The following is a 15,790-nucleotide window of genomic DNA, read 5'->3' as shown; positions in this document are numbered from 1 at the left end:
GAGACACCCTGTATATTTTTTAAACATATAAATCGTGACAAACAATTACTAAAAAAAATGTTTTATTGTTCGTAAGCATATACTCTTATGTTTGAAAGAAAGAAAATTATATTTCCAGGTGACTTTAAGGTCTCAAACTGAAGTCACCTGAAAGCACACAACTTGTGCGACGGGGTGATTTTCCCTTTATTCTCTCGTAATTTCGACGACCAATTGAGCTCAAATTAATGTTCACGGGTTTGTTAATTTAAGAATATGTTGAGATACACCAAGTGAAATACGTGACTAGTGCTTGAAAGTGTCCTAATGTGTAATTTTAAACTGATTTTCAATTGTATCCTTTGATTCTCAGAGTCTACTACCACTGAAACGCCCAAATGCTTTTCGGGAAACAACAATGTTCAATGGAGCGAAAATAAAATTCAAATGAACACATTGCGAACAAAACGTATTTACTATTAACAACTTTTGGATGAGAATGAAGTCATCATTTGATTGTTTAACACGTAACGCAGGATTCCGCCTTGGGCCGGTGTTTCATGGAAATCTGTTCCCTGAGATTCTGTCCCCATTTTGGGCAGGTGTGTCAAGAGATTATGTTCTCCCAAAATTCCCACCACTTATACGGCAAACTTGTTACAAACTACTTGTGATAGCGCCCTCAATTAAATCACCCTCACTCAACCCATGTAAGTTTCCCAAACAGGGGAAAGAATCTTCGGCAGCACAGATTTCACTGAGACGCCGGCAACCCATCCGGGCGCCTAGTCCTGGAGAACTGCGCGTGGCCCTTGAATTGCGAGTGGCAGGAGATTTTGTCACTTGGAGATGGTTTCCTCTTCTTACAGTGAGCGGTGACCATGGTCGTTTCTTAATTATGAAAGCACCCTCTCTTGATTCAATCTGCTTCAGACCGTATTGATATCAGAATCTCCGAGGAAAAATCAATAGCACTCCGGGTCTTCGTTAACTGCGGCCCCTACCAGCCTGGGAAACCTAGGAGGGGCCAGGTCATTTCGTTTGTTTGCAGTTTTTCGGAAGCAACATGAAAACAACATGTTCGGTCGCCAGTCAAATAAGACGAGTTGTGTTCCTCCGACAACAAGGCCTACAATCCCGGCCGAAATGCTTGGTCCACCCATTCCTATGCAATATAAAACCATTCCCTGTCCACTTGCCACTGACAATAAACATCGTCTCCCCTGCCCCGTCGCCCCCATCCCAATGTTGAATCGTACGCAGAAGACCGGCATTTGGATCCAACATTGAAAGTGGGGCAGGGGGGCCCAAAGAGATATGGCCGGGATTATAGTATTGAATCCAAGACCGCACACTGTACGTTTGTAGTTGAAAACGGTGGTCGTGAGCACACACACAACCAACGTTTGGATCTGTACACACCTCACAGTGTACATTTTTGATAAATTTATACATAGAGGGCGCTTTGTAAGTACAATCTCAATCAAAGTGAGGAAAATCATATTTTCGAAATTCACACTAAGACTTTTTATTTATTGATTGTGTCTTTTTACAGCAAGATTGGTTTCATGCCGTTTTGACGGTTAAACCAATCGCTGTACCGCAATGTACATCCCCTCTTTAACAAGTTATTGTGACATCATCAAACGTTTTATTTTATTTTTTACAGTAATTTCAATTTGTTTACTTTTTTTTCGGGAAAGAAATCGTCATCAGGTACTTATTAATGCACCCTCGGAAAACGACAATGAAAAGTAGACATAACCAATTTCCCCGAAAATGTGGTAAACTAAAACCAAAAGGATAATCTGATATTTAATACACGTTAACTTGAAAAAAAAAAAAAAAAAAAAAAAAACAACATTTAAATGTTTTCGTCACATTTAACACGTATGCTAAATCACGCTTTTTAAAATATATTGTGTTCTATCAAACTAAATGTCCTCCGTGCATTAAAACAACAGTTAATTTATTATATTCATCTTAAACAAACTGCCCCATCTAAACAAAATTAACTGGTGATAATTGAAACACTACATTATTGCCCTTTTTTTATAAAGCGTTGTCTGAAACTTAAAAACGTTTCCGTGTGTTGTTATGTTTGATTTATATTTCATACAACAGGAATCCAGTAAAAGACTTGTAATGGTAAACGTTACTATGTACGGGACCGTTTACAGCTAAGTGAACTTGATCTCCGTAGTGCAGGGGAATCACTGCACTGTTGCTCACTTGATGGTAACCTGCAGCGTATACAGACCCTGTAACAATGATGTTACCGTTCTTCCTCAGCTGGACATATAGGGAAGGCCCACTTGATACTTTTGAGACTGAGAACATCAATACGTATACCCCAGGCACATTACACGTAAACGTGCCGTTATTCAAGTTGAAATCAGTCCCTTCCTCTGAAAACAGTAACTCTTCAAAGGGCAGAGGATCATAGGCGGATGGAGGGTTGAAGTTGGTATTCCTCACTGCAGTAAAGGCGGACCGTCGCGTACTACATTCACCTGCTTCACCGGTCTGTCCAGCTGGTCAAGGTTCACCTCTCTCCCCCTTCAGACCATTCATCCCAGGCAGACCTTGAGGTCCATGTTTCCCTGGTTGACCGGCTCCTTGCTCTCCCTTCAGTCCATGTTCCCCTTTAGCGCCCGGCTCACCAACAAGTCCATCTGACCCCTTGTCTCCTTTAACCCCGGGTTGACCTACCTCACCAGGAGAGCCAGCATCACCTCTGGGCCTACAAGTCCTTGACCATGGTTCCCATTAGATCCAGGGATTCCCGGTATACCGGCTGGGCCCTGGCAGCAAGAGTTACACGTCATCTCCGGATCAGGTGAAACTGCTGCTGTAGCCACCAGGAACTGAACTTGCATAAATGCCAAAACAATGGCCACTGCTAACGTAATCTTCATCTGTAAAAATTGTAAAAATAACAACATTCATAGCAATTGTGTTTTCGTAGCTTGTAGGGTTGATCATTTGACAGTTGATCCTCTCCTTTTATTATGTGTTCGCCCGTAAGGTATCAGATTAGATCAAACTGCACATTAGTTGATCAACTGAATAATAGTTTGCTGAACTAAATCGGTAAATGAAAAAATGTATTTTTTTTTAAGCAATTAAATGAGAACTCCTTTGGAGTGTTAAAACTGTTTATAATTCATATTATAAACAGAAGTGTCGTTGCCGATCGGTTTTGACCACCGATGTCAAACTCTGGTGTTTCTGATCAGCAGAGTGTGGGTTCGAATCCCGAGTCGTGACACTTATAACCTCGCCTTCCGCATGGAACGTAAAGCCGTTGGTCACATGTGTTGTGTGACGCATGTAAACGATCCCAGTGCACTTATCGAAAAGAAAAAAAAGGGCTCGCCTCGTTGTTCCTGGCTGTGGCTGCTTAACGCGCCGTAGCACCTTGTAAACCCTTATAAGGTGCTAAATAATTGGTTCTCAGAATTTATCATTTCAATAACTCTGGATGTTTGTATATACTCAGCGCCAATTGGGTACCTTGTCGGTAGATACTTCGATGTTCTTATTATTTTTATTATTCGTTGGATTGCCCCTCTACGTGTGTGTCACAAGTGATCTAGTACTGTAAATAACCCATGTGTATTTTTTATATTTCCCTCATTTATTTTATTGGTCAAGAGTTTAGAGATACAATGAATATTCATTTAGTTCTGTGATGCAGTCAGTGAACTACAGTTGAGTGAACAAGTCCTTATTTGGGAAGACATGAGTGGGCTGATGTAGGGTGTATGTGTGTGCATTGAGAGGTGACTATTGTTCTGTAGAGTGGGTGCCATGGTTGGGTGAGCTTAAGAATTCCTTGCAGCCTTAGATTAGGGTGTGGTTGGTCATTCCAAGATCTGCTATCAGGGAGGTCAGACATATTGCAGGACCTTCATGCAGAATTGTGTTTGATAAATTGTATCATTGCGACAAATTGAAGATTTTGCTGTTTCAACAGAAAGCTATAACAGGCAGACACCGTTTAAGTTTAAAGGGAACTCCTAACCGTAAGTTGTGAATTATTTTGTGAACAAATATTGCTTTGAAATTCATTCTAAGTTTAGTACGAAAATGTACAGTTTGATAGTTTATGATTATAGTGCAAACCAAGTGTAGAAACTATTTGATTATAAGCATTTCCAGACAGAACTGTTCAATTATCATTATGGTATCGGTATGGTTGGTATTGATTTTGTAGATGGCACTGGTTCTGGGTTAAACAGTTTGCGACAGACATTAATCTGGATACTCCATCTTCCTACCACCCTACACTGGATGAACCATGATTGAGCTAACCATTTGAACTGATGTGGAATTTTGTCAAGAATGAAGACTGGGTATAGCTTCAAGCTTTTTATCCTCTGAACGGATTCCGTCGAAAGAACAGCTAGCCCGATAATTTTGGAACACTGGTTCTGTATGTAAAAACTCTATGCTTGTATATATATATATATTTATCATCGGAAGATGGGAGCAATTTATTAAGTAATTTTTGTCTTCCATGAGAGTAAAGACACTTTTTGTAGATAGTCAGTAAAAGCCAGGTTGGATTGCAATTTTGTATTTGCTGACATTATACATTTAACATTTAGGAGAATAATTTTCTTCTTCCATAGCCATACATTTTGGGAAGAAGTTTTGCTATTGAGATTAAGGGAGTTGTTTTTATTCTCCAGTTGTGAAAAGAAGTTGGAAAGAAGTTTTGCTATTTGAGATTAAGGGAGTTGTTTTATTCTCCAGTTGTGAAAAAGAAGTTGGACAGAAATGTTGCTATTTGATATTAAGGGAGTTGTTTTATTCTCCAGTTGTGAAAAAGAAGTTGGAAAGAAATTTTGCTATTTGAGATTAAAGGAGTTGTTTTATTCTCCAGTTGTGAAAAGAAGTTGGAAAGAAATAATTGTTATTTGAGATTAAGGGAGTTGTTTTACACTCCAGTTGTGAGCAGAAGTTGGAATAAGAAGTTTTTCTAAGACGTAATTTAGATTTGAAGTTAAGTGGAGGGTTCTACTAGCCCAAGTTATTATATTGACATTTAAAGAAGTTTGTGGAGTTTGAGAACAGAGTATAGTTTTTCTTTATTGACTTTCATTGAAGATAGTAAGTGAAGTGAAGTTCAGAACGTTTTGAGGTTTGAAGTTTTGATTTAGGTGAAGTAAGGATAGATAAATTATTTTGGTTTAATTTTGGAGGAGATTTTATTTGAATCAAGGAATTGTAATTAGAGCCAAAGAATATTGGACATGTTGATTGATAGTGTTCGATGAGGAATGTCATAACTAAATACTGATGTATATAGTAAATTAGAAGTGCTTCTTTCACTGTTCATTTATTTTATGAGTGCATGGCTTGTTCGTCTTTCTTACATTTGTTGGTTGGAGCCACATCCCGTGGTTATGTGACAGTGTGCAAACGATTATAGGTCTGTTGTAATTTGAGCCGAGCACCAAAATGGTCCGTTTGTGACACAGGCCATCTCGGGACCTGGAAACTTAATACTTAATTAATACTTATTATACTAGAAGAAATGCCTGGAAAAAACATGGAAAGTTGGCTTTATAAACACATTTGTTACTATTGAAAGGTTAATTTGAGACATTACAGTTTCGACCCAAACATAATGATACACAATACGTTGCCGGCGATCATGTGGTGTCACTTGGAACCATCCAGACAACATATTGACTTGAACAAAAATGTGCGGCTGTAGCTAAAACAGCACTCTTGAGTTTCCAGTCGATTTTGCACATACTCTCAGCACGGATCAACTCAATACTGTACGTGGTCACTTATTGAGTTGATCGACTTGACGTAGTTTTTTCTAAATATATTCCGAATCTCATTCTTAGTTATATTGTTTTTGACTTGAGCAAAGACATTTTGTCAAAAGTGGAATGTGAACCTTGGACCCATATTGTTTCGGCGCTATCCAACTTAGTTTTTAATCCATAATGTTCACGATTTACCTTTCTGCCAGATATGTTTAAAATAGTTTTTATTTTTACAAATGTTTCGCACAAAACAGAACTAGAAAACATTTTACTGAGAGTACAGAGTAAGGGTAGAACCGAGAGTAAAGCTAACTTAATTCAAAACAAACCACAATTGTGTTTATATTTGCTCCTTTGTTAAGGCTGGCTCACACTATGACGATTAGGGGGCATGCTACGTTTAGCTGCGAATCGCAATTGCGAGTTTGCAGCCATTCATCGTGTGTTGTCGTCAATTGTCGCTGACGAATCCGCTAGAGACCGCAGACGGCTGCAAAAATTAGTCGCGTCCGTCCCTACTGTGTAAGCCAACCTTTAATAAGGCTGGCTTACATAGTGGCGGGGCAAAGGCCAAACGGAAAGTGGCGACCGTGAAAATCCCAAGACGTTGGCGGCAAACTAAAGGCAAAAAGCCCAAAGGCAAAAATCATAATTAGCTGACGGGGAGGGAACGACCTTCAGCGACAACAGGAAAAGGGTCACACGGCTGGCAGCGGATTGGGTGGCGGCAAGGAACGGCGGCTGATGAAAGTGGGTTGTGGCGACGATGACGTGACTCGTTTGCCAACATCAAACCGTCTGTGTGTGGGTTGTATAACAGTCAAGTTTGGCGTTCCCACTCTTCACAATATTCTTGTCATCCAATCATCAGACAACGACTACCAACGAAGTTGTGACGACCTCAAAACGACAATTGACCACTTGCACGCGCGTCACACGCGGCGACTGATACCACGCTCACCATGTTGGTGGTCAATAGATTTACGTGTAAACGCAGAGTCGCCGAAATAGCGCACTTTTCTGAACAAAACACGTTGACATTGACCACCAAAATGGCGCCTCCAAGATTATTTTGATGATGACGTAAGGTGAAATGTCATGCGACTGATAATTGCGGCCGTCTGCGTCAAGGAAATGAGTCTTACGTTCTCCAACGAAATCTGAACGCAATCACAATGATTGTTTTTGGCTGTCACAACTTTGCCGACAGACACGACTGATAATTTCGACCGTCTTCGGTCGCTAGCGGGTTCGTCAGCGACAATTGACGGCAAAACACGTTGATTGGTGGCAAACTCAAAATTGCAATACGCAGCTCGACGTTGCTTGCCGTAACCCTTATTTGTCATAGTGTGAGCCAGTTAGCACCAGGCCGATGACTTGTTCGACCCCCCAAAACAGGGGCACTGTTGTCGAGATAATACTTTTGAAGACATCATTGACAAGACTTTAGTTTTGAGATGACCTCGTTTTCAAAAGTGATGATTTCAGCGCAGCTATGCATGCAATAAATTATCAGCATTATATAGACCTGTTCGTACTTCCTGCGAACGCGAATGGGATACGAATGTCTAAGCCACATCCCTGTTTTTGCAGGGACTGAACACATTTAAACTGATGCGAACTAAACGTTGCAATTTTGTGACGTCAAAATTTTGTAACTATTCGCATTCGCATTGCAGGAGGTATGAACAGAGATTTTTTGCTTAAAAAGCTATACATCATGGCAATAACGGTGCTTCTAACAAACTGTAGGCGATTAATTAGCTGACCGACTCAATCACAAAACTGTTCATGAAAAAAAAATGGTACAAAGACAAACAATCACATTTCCTAAAGGGTGAAGACATTTGTAAAACGCACAACAACTGCACTGTAAACAAAAACATGTTTTAAGGTTCTGTAACAGTTTTCGAACGCGTCAAAGGGTGTATATGGTTAACACGTAACAGTGTATGGGGCCAATGAGTTGTGTTGAAAGCAACGGTTTTTGCCCATTTATGAACAGCTGATGCGTCAAATTAAACACGTCAAGCGTTTCGTTTTTACTATGGTGCGTTTAGTTTGACGCATCAGCCGTTTACTTTATGTTAAGAATGTGTGTTTAAGAAGCGTTTAAACGATTGCTGATCACACAAGTGTTTAAGTTTGATGTAGAAAATGGGCGAAACCTAATGTTTTACAACACAACTCATTGGCCCTATACAGTGTTACGTGTTTAACCTAAACCCTTAGATGCGTTTTTTACGGTGTGTCTTGCTGAGGCTTACCATAATTTTAGTCTGTATGTTTGCCATTATCACGTTTAAATTGGGTCGAATTTTGCCAATTTTGTTGTAATCTCGTAAAATGGCTCTATAATGCCTTAAAAAAGAGTACTCAATTGCCCTGGTTAAACAGAACAACTGTCCCTTTAACAGTGGCCTGCCACGGTTAAAGGATAAAGGGTAAAGATTATCCTAAAACCTTTGGAGCAGGGGATACACTCGTCTTGCCTCGGTTGTTGCCCCTTCGGGTTCCCAAAAGACCTTCGACATCTTATTCTAGGAACATATCTTGTACAATGTTCAATCTGAAATAGTTTACCTAATTACTAAATATAAAATAATGCAATGGTCACGTCAAACAATGCAATGCCATCCTTTTTGATCATAGTTATCTTTAAACAATATGTTTTAAACGAGCAGAACGTCAAGCGCAGTTAATGTCAATCCAGTTGAAACGAACTCAGTCAAACTTTTAAACAATGCATTGCACTGATAACCAGTGTATTAATGCCTTGTCCAAAACCACCTGCAAGTAGTGCGAGAAGAAAAAAAAAACTTGAGGCAATTACGGCATGGTTTCAAAGGGAGATGCAACTTGGTCCACATGTTTGTGTACAGTTACAGTACCACCACAGTTCACTAAGATGGCAGAGCTTTAGAAGACTCGGCTGGTACGGCTACTGCTTATTTTAGTGGTGTTAAAACCAAGACAGCAGTGATAGGGCTAGACGATTCTGCTATTAAAGGAGATTGTAAATCTAGTCTCAATGCTAATGTGGAGTCTGTTATGATATCTGCTCAAAAGTCTGGTAAGTTTAAAAGAACGTCAACATATTCATATAATGTTTTATAACACACCTCTTGCCCTTTTCTGTATTCTGGTTGGCTGAAACACGGTCTCGTGGGATAAGCTTAGTCTAGTGATCGGGCGCATGTGTTTTGCGGGAACTAGCTCTTTGAAAATAGTGCCCGGTTACAGCGCCCTCTCTTGACTTGAACCGTGAACAGCAACTACAAAACTTCCTTTCTTTTCCACGTGTTGTTCTTATTTCACATTTTAAGACCGACACAATTCGGTAACTAGTGTACGTCTATTCCCCCCTCGGGCCTGTTAGTGACCAGAAGAGGGACCTATTTCCCTTGGCCTTCAGCCTCGGGAAATAGGTCCCTCTTCTGGTCACTCAAAGTCCCTCGGGGGTAGACGTACAATTACCTCATTGCCAGTCAATGTGTGTATAATAAATATGATTTACTTTCATTGATTTGTTGTCAAGTGTTTTGTATTAATTTTAATCTTGTGTTTTTGAAATTGTATCGATCGAATATAATAGCTAATAAATTAGGTTTTCGTTGCTTTGTGTACTTTCTAAAGGCAAGGCAACGGGATTCGTCAGCACTGCCCGTGTGACACACGCTACCCCTGCCGCACTTTACGCACATTCGCCCCATCGAGACTGGGAGTGTGACTCTGATATACCGCAGAAGGAAACTGACATCGGTTGCATTGACATCGCTCAGCAACTCATAACACTCGGACAGGATACACAGGTAAAATCTGCAACATTGACACAAACCAGTGTTTGCGTTCACTATTTTGAATGTACCGTTTGATTATTCGCCACCCTCATCAATATCATGGGTTATTTTGGTTTTTGAATCAAAGTATCTCACAAACTGACCGGCAATGAAACAGGTAGCTGGAAGCATTCGATAGTTGATCAATTGAAACAGTTAATCAATTTAAACAGTTAATCATTTTTTAGCATTTTTTTTTAAAGCGTGCTCACATAATGAAAGGCTGGCAAATGTCATTATTTCAAACTTCCTAGCAGCGCTACCGAAGCAGCTTCCTAGAATACCCTTCCTGCTAGTCATTGCTGCATGCCGACCACCAACTTCATGGTACGGTCATTTTTATACTAATTCTTCATTAATCTATGCCAGGTTATAATGGGTGGGGGAAGGATGAAAATGTTACCGAGAGAAGCTGCCGACCCAGAGTATCCTGAAGACTCTTCTAAAGCTGGATCTAGAAATGATGGACGAAATCTCATCGGTATGTAAACCTGATCAAACTTAAACCCAATTATTGATGACTATTGCACCATTTTGCTTGAACAGCTTCTGATCCCATCCAGATTCCATAGAAACCGAGCTACTGAAATCAATAATGCTGAATTGATAATGGTGAATCAAAATTGGTTGATCGATAATTATTAGTCGATATTGGTGAGTCGATAATTGTAAATCAATAACCACTATTCGATGTTGGTGAATCGATAATGGTGATTCAATAATATTTGTGGATCAATAATGGTGAACCGATAGTCGTAAAAAGATAACTGTGAATCAGTAATGGAGAATCGATAATGGGAAAAGATAATATTGAAACGACAATGGTAAATCAATATTGGTAAGTCGACAATGGTGAATCGATAACTGTCCATGAGCCGCAAGGCGCTGACATTACCATAGAGACAGCATGGTGCGTAGTTATAGAAGATAGGAGGAATGTACTTGAATATAAAGTGGTAATGAATCTGAAATAAAAGATTCGTTTTTACAAATCCAAAATTATGTATGATGTATACCTTACATATAATTTAGTACTATTAGTTACGTTTCACTCCTAAGCTAGGAGCTTTGTAAATTATTTGTAAGTATATCATACATAATTTTGGATTTGTAAAAACGAATTTTTAATTTAGTATTCTTCCGCAATCCAGATGAACTTATTTAACGGTAATGAATCTATTCGTCTTATTTTCTTTTCTTCTTTTCTGTTCTTTCGGTCACATGAAGCTCTTAACAATCAAGTAAAGGATTTATTTCACTAAATGTTTTACAGTATTATGTTTGTGTGGAAACAGCAAGTTCGTGTGGAATTTGGAACAATTTAAAGACGTCAATCCACTTGAAACTGACAATCTTTTAGGTGAGTTATTGCTTCATGTACCAATTTGAACAAGTACAATCAATCGTCTGTATGGCACAGCCAATGTAACCAAGGTATGTCGTTTGGAACATGATTTTGCCTACAACCCTTGCGCCGCATCTATACTGAGCTAAATGTACATGTACGTACATGATGTGGGGTTGTGTCACTTATTGGCACGGGCTTTAGGCTAGATGCCGCACGTCGTCATTACAAACTGCGGTGACATAGACGTAGGTTACCATAATTGCCGTATAATGAGAGTTAAGTTTTATATTCCAGCAAACCTAATTCGGTTTTACCCCATTACATTACCTTTTTTTTTGCACTTTTTTAATTTTTTTTTATTTTTATTTTTTATATCACAATATTACGTACAATCTGTGTCCATCTTATTAGAGAGGTTTCGCAGAGTCGCGGATACGAATACGCATACAGATATCGAACCGTACGCGTTCGCGTCAAGTGAGCTGTGTAGTTTTGTTTTGCAAAATTCTAACGAATACCCTCAACGTGAGGCTCGAGAGGGCGCTATTAACCAAACGTACAGTACATAAAAACTCCACAGGCTAAACTGATATCCGTCGCCTAACTTTTTAGTCCATTTCTCTTTTTTTGAAGCATGGTGGAACAATGTCCAACTACATCTATGTATGATACCTCTAAAAGACATGGTGAAAACCTGGTGCATTAAAAATTAACAATCCGCTCCAAAAACATAAACAAAATATAATCGTTCTTACTTAAGTGTATGGCGACAGATTCCCGTTTTGAGCGACTATTCTAACTTGTGTACAACGGTTATACGTCACATCCCCATGGACCTCAAAAAGTGATGACGTATTATGACGTATCCGTTCACGTAAGAGTATCGGTGACTCTGCGGAACCTCTCTAATAGGGAGCTGTCAACCACGGAAGAAACCTTTGACTATCTAATTTATTTATATACACGGAACAAGTAGAAAGGCGTAAGTTTGAACTGTATAATTAACCAGGAGGATTTAATATAGAAACTTTTATTTGACAGTTGTATTAACTTTGCTTACCTTTCAGGTTCGTTTGAGCCCAGTCATATGCAATTTGAAGGTAACCGAATGAATGACGTAGGGGGTGAGCCCTCATTGTCTGAGATGGTAGAAAAGGCCATTGGGATACTTCAGAAGGACAAAGACGGGTTCTTCCTTATGGTTGAGGGTAAGTTATTATTACAACATACATGTTTCTGGTTTTTGTAGGATATTGGTTAATTGGTTTCATGAGCCCTAGCCTTGTCCAAGGCTCTATCGTTAGCACCAACCCGCTCTGAATTCACGAACTGCATAGATACTATATAGTATCTATGCAGTTCGTGAGTTCAGAGCGAGCCGGTGCTTGCGTAAAGACCTTGGACAAGGTTACATGAGCCCTTTGTGTCATTGCTGCTGTTTCGCAAGAGGTTATCGTTATAGGCCCTACCTCTTATCTTTACCGCACGGTACATAACAGTACTTGATACCGAGTCTAGTTGCAGCCTCGTTGTATGAGGTACAACAACCTCGAAAAACCATGCTTCGACCCCACGGTATTAAGTAATGTTATATACCGTGCAGTATGCAGTTCTTGAATTCATAGTAGCAAGCCGGTGCTTGCGTAAAAGACCTTGGACAAGACTACATGAGCCCTTTGTGTCATTGCTGCTGTTTCACAAGAGCTTGTCGTTAGGCCCTACCTCTCACTTATGTTGCTAAGAAAATCATTGACAATCTGAAACCTCGTTATATGGAGTATTTACATTGTCTCATTGATGCCATTGTCCAGTCACAGATTGTATGTATTTTCATTGTTGATAACAAGACCACGCAGGTTGACATGGACGGCCGAATAATAGCAAAACATCAACCGACCTACTAGCTTTTGTCACCAAAGTAGACATTGCTGCAAACTTGTAATTAAAAATGAATACATCCCAATTGGTTGCAAACGAACATTCTTAAAAAATAGGGCCAAAGTTTGTTATCTTTGTATTCATGTCTTTTCCTAGTTTTAAAATCTTGGTTGACAACAACTCCGTCTATGATGTTGCTTTATCACGGTGTGGCCATCTTGATTTTACTCCATTCAAACTCATTGTAACACAACTGAGGCTGGACAAAATAATAGTCTGGTGCCATGTTTGCGCAATGAATGTTAGCATTCATTACTGTTATGAAAACAGGGAACATGACCGAGAGGGAATGCCATTAGGGAATCTAATACTCTGTCTGCTTTTCGTAAAGTCCTTAAGACTCACCTTTTTCCAAGTTAGTTTCTTTCTGGTGCGCTATGATCTTAATGGAATAGCGCCTTATAAATTGTAATTGTTATGTTATGTTATTGTTATTGGTAATTACTCAAAATAATTATTAGCATAAAACCTTACTTGGTAACGAGTAATGGGGAGCTGTTGGTAGTGTAAAACATTGTGAGAAACGGCTCCCTCTGAAGTAACGTAATTTTCGAGAAAGAAGTAATTTTTTACGAATTTGATTTCGAGGCCTCAGACTTAGAGTTTGATGTATCGAAATCAAGCATCTAAAAGCACACAACTTCGTGTGACAAGGGTGTTTTTTCTTTCATTATTATCTCGCAACTTCGACGTTTGATATTTTATTGTCTTTGACAATTTATTACCAATAGTGCCAGTGTCTTTGAACAAAAAGCTATATCTTTCAAAATATCATTTGTATGCAAAAAAGTATACGATGAATTTAAAGAGAGACTGTTTCTAACTATTATTATTTATTTACTTCCCTTTTTTCAAAGAGCGACATCTCTTGATAAATCCAATTGTTTGTAGAATGCAGCTTGATTATGTTTTTTTAAACAAAAAGTAAACTCCGTTAAGTTACCCGAATGCAGACTGAATTCTGACCAGTAAGTAATGTTAACAAGTTGTGCAAGCTTCTCAGTTTTCTATAAGTGAGTGGTGATTCATCGTCAAACCATTCATATTTAAATTATAATTACAACAAAATGGTTTTGCAAGTTTTTAACGTCAAGGTCTGATGAATGACGGTTTGCCATTTACAACACTCTCATATGCAAACGGCCCTAGAGGAATTGAGGAGTTAAACAGCTTCAAAAGTACTGGTTCGAGACGGAATCTGACGGATACCAACACAGGTAAAGCTTCAATTGATTACTTTGAGTATTGGTTTGTACCACTCAGGTACACCACTCATTAAAATTAAATCCGAGTATATGCAGACTTTTTGAAATATTTTAAATCTTAAACATATAACTTGGCAAAGTTACAGGGAAGTTTTTGCAAACACGATATTGCCAAGGGAAAATGCCCCCTTTGCCATTTCATAGAGTTAATCATTAACTTGTGTAAAAAATTATGTTACTTGTTTTGTGATAAACATTGTTTTATTATTTGTTCGTGCAGAGGCTGCCGATTTTCACCATCCAGCGCTTGTCCCAATTGATTCAGAGACTCATGGTGGAGAGGACGTCACTATTTACGCCAATGGACCAATGTCGCATCTTTTTCACGGGGTCCATGAACAGCACTACATTGCCCACGTGGTCAGATATGCTTCCGGGTTAAACTGCCACAACGGGGCGCCCTCTACTGGACCAAACTCCATTTTGGCTTTACTGTTGTTTTCTTTCGTACGGAAGTTTATAGATTGAAAAAGAAATTCAATTAATGTATTTTGTCCAGTTTATAGCAAAGACAGCCGATATTATAGTTTAATCGTGTTTGCAAACAGTAAAACAAACAACCAAAAATATGACATCTGCTAACCTTTTTTTTTTACAGCCGCTTAAATCAAACCGACTTTTTCCAGTAATATCACTTTTGAATCATACAGATACAAAAAACGAAAAGAACGCCAGGCTTAAATGAGAAACTGACTGGATACACTTTAGTTTAATGTTTCATGAAAACAAATCCCAAAAATCAAATTACTTTGACATTGAACCTGTGATCTTTATATTAACGTAGCCCTGGTGTTTCCTTGCCTTGTCCATATACTTGTTCGCCGTGGTAGCCAGAGACCAGTTCTGTGAAAATGAGTAAAATTTCGCACAATGCTTTAGCGTGCAATGGACGGTTACATTATGTGGAAGGGGTCGTTGTGGAGAGATTCTTTTTTGTAACAATTTGTTTTTGTTCTACTTCTTCAGGATCTAAATTTTCATGGTCAATATTCAAATAACTTAATTTTAGTCATAAAGCTATACAAAAACATGATTTTGTTAAGTAAACGTACTTTTAAACGTCATTTGTGTCCCTTTTTATTTCTACATAACGCGAAGTATCGCTGATTTTTATTCCTCGCTGTATTGTCGTTCGGTACACCCCTGCGTACATTATGGTATAATCGGAAAACTTTGACCCTCGCCTTTCCTAATATTAGAGGAAATTAAAGCCATGGTTAAAACTAAGGCTGTACAATTGTTAGACCAACAGAGGGCGTTATTTATAATACTCGGATGTTATTGTGGGCTTAGTGTGTGCGTTCGACCCCCCCCCCCCCCCCAGTTTGTAAATATTATTTCAAATGTGACGTCAAGGTCACATGGGGCTCCCCAGAGTGATCAACCATTTCCCTCCAATAGACCGTGTAAGTCTCACGATGATAAGGTCACCACTGAGCTTCCGGGCACCACAGAGCCATCAGCTGGGGAGATTAATGTGCGTGCAATTGTAGTGTCATTTTGTTTCTGTCTGATCACTTTTTATCAATCCCCAAAACATATTTATCGAATGATTACATTTACAGTTACCAATCACTAACATCTGTAAACTTAAACAAATTAAAAGGAAAAAGTAATGCGCCACCATCC

General features: G+C 39.1%; 2 pseudogenes; one reads left to right on the top strand and one right to left on the bottom strand.

The window, feature by feature from the left end:
* The window catches only part of LOC139950984 (alkaline phosphatase-like), a 63,429-nt pseudogene extending 48,295 nt beyond the window's left edge, over positions 1–15,134 (top strand).
* Positions 2,086–2,897, bottom strand: LOC139950439 (uncharacterized; annotated as a pseudogene).
* Positions 15,135–15,790: the final 656 nt, after the last annotated feature.

Source organism: Asterias amurensis, chromosome 18 (assembly GCF_032118995.1).
Source record: "Asterias amurensis chromosome 18, ASM3211899v1".
Taxonomy (NCBI): domain Eukaryota; kingdom Metazoa; phylum Echinodermata; class Asteroidea; order Forcipulatida; family Asteriidae; genus Asterias; species Asterias amurensis.
The sequence above is the reverse complement of the archived record's forward strand: the minus strand, read 5'-3'. Positions and strand labels throughout refer to the sequence as shown.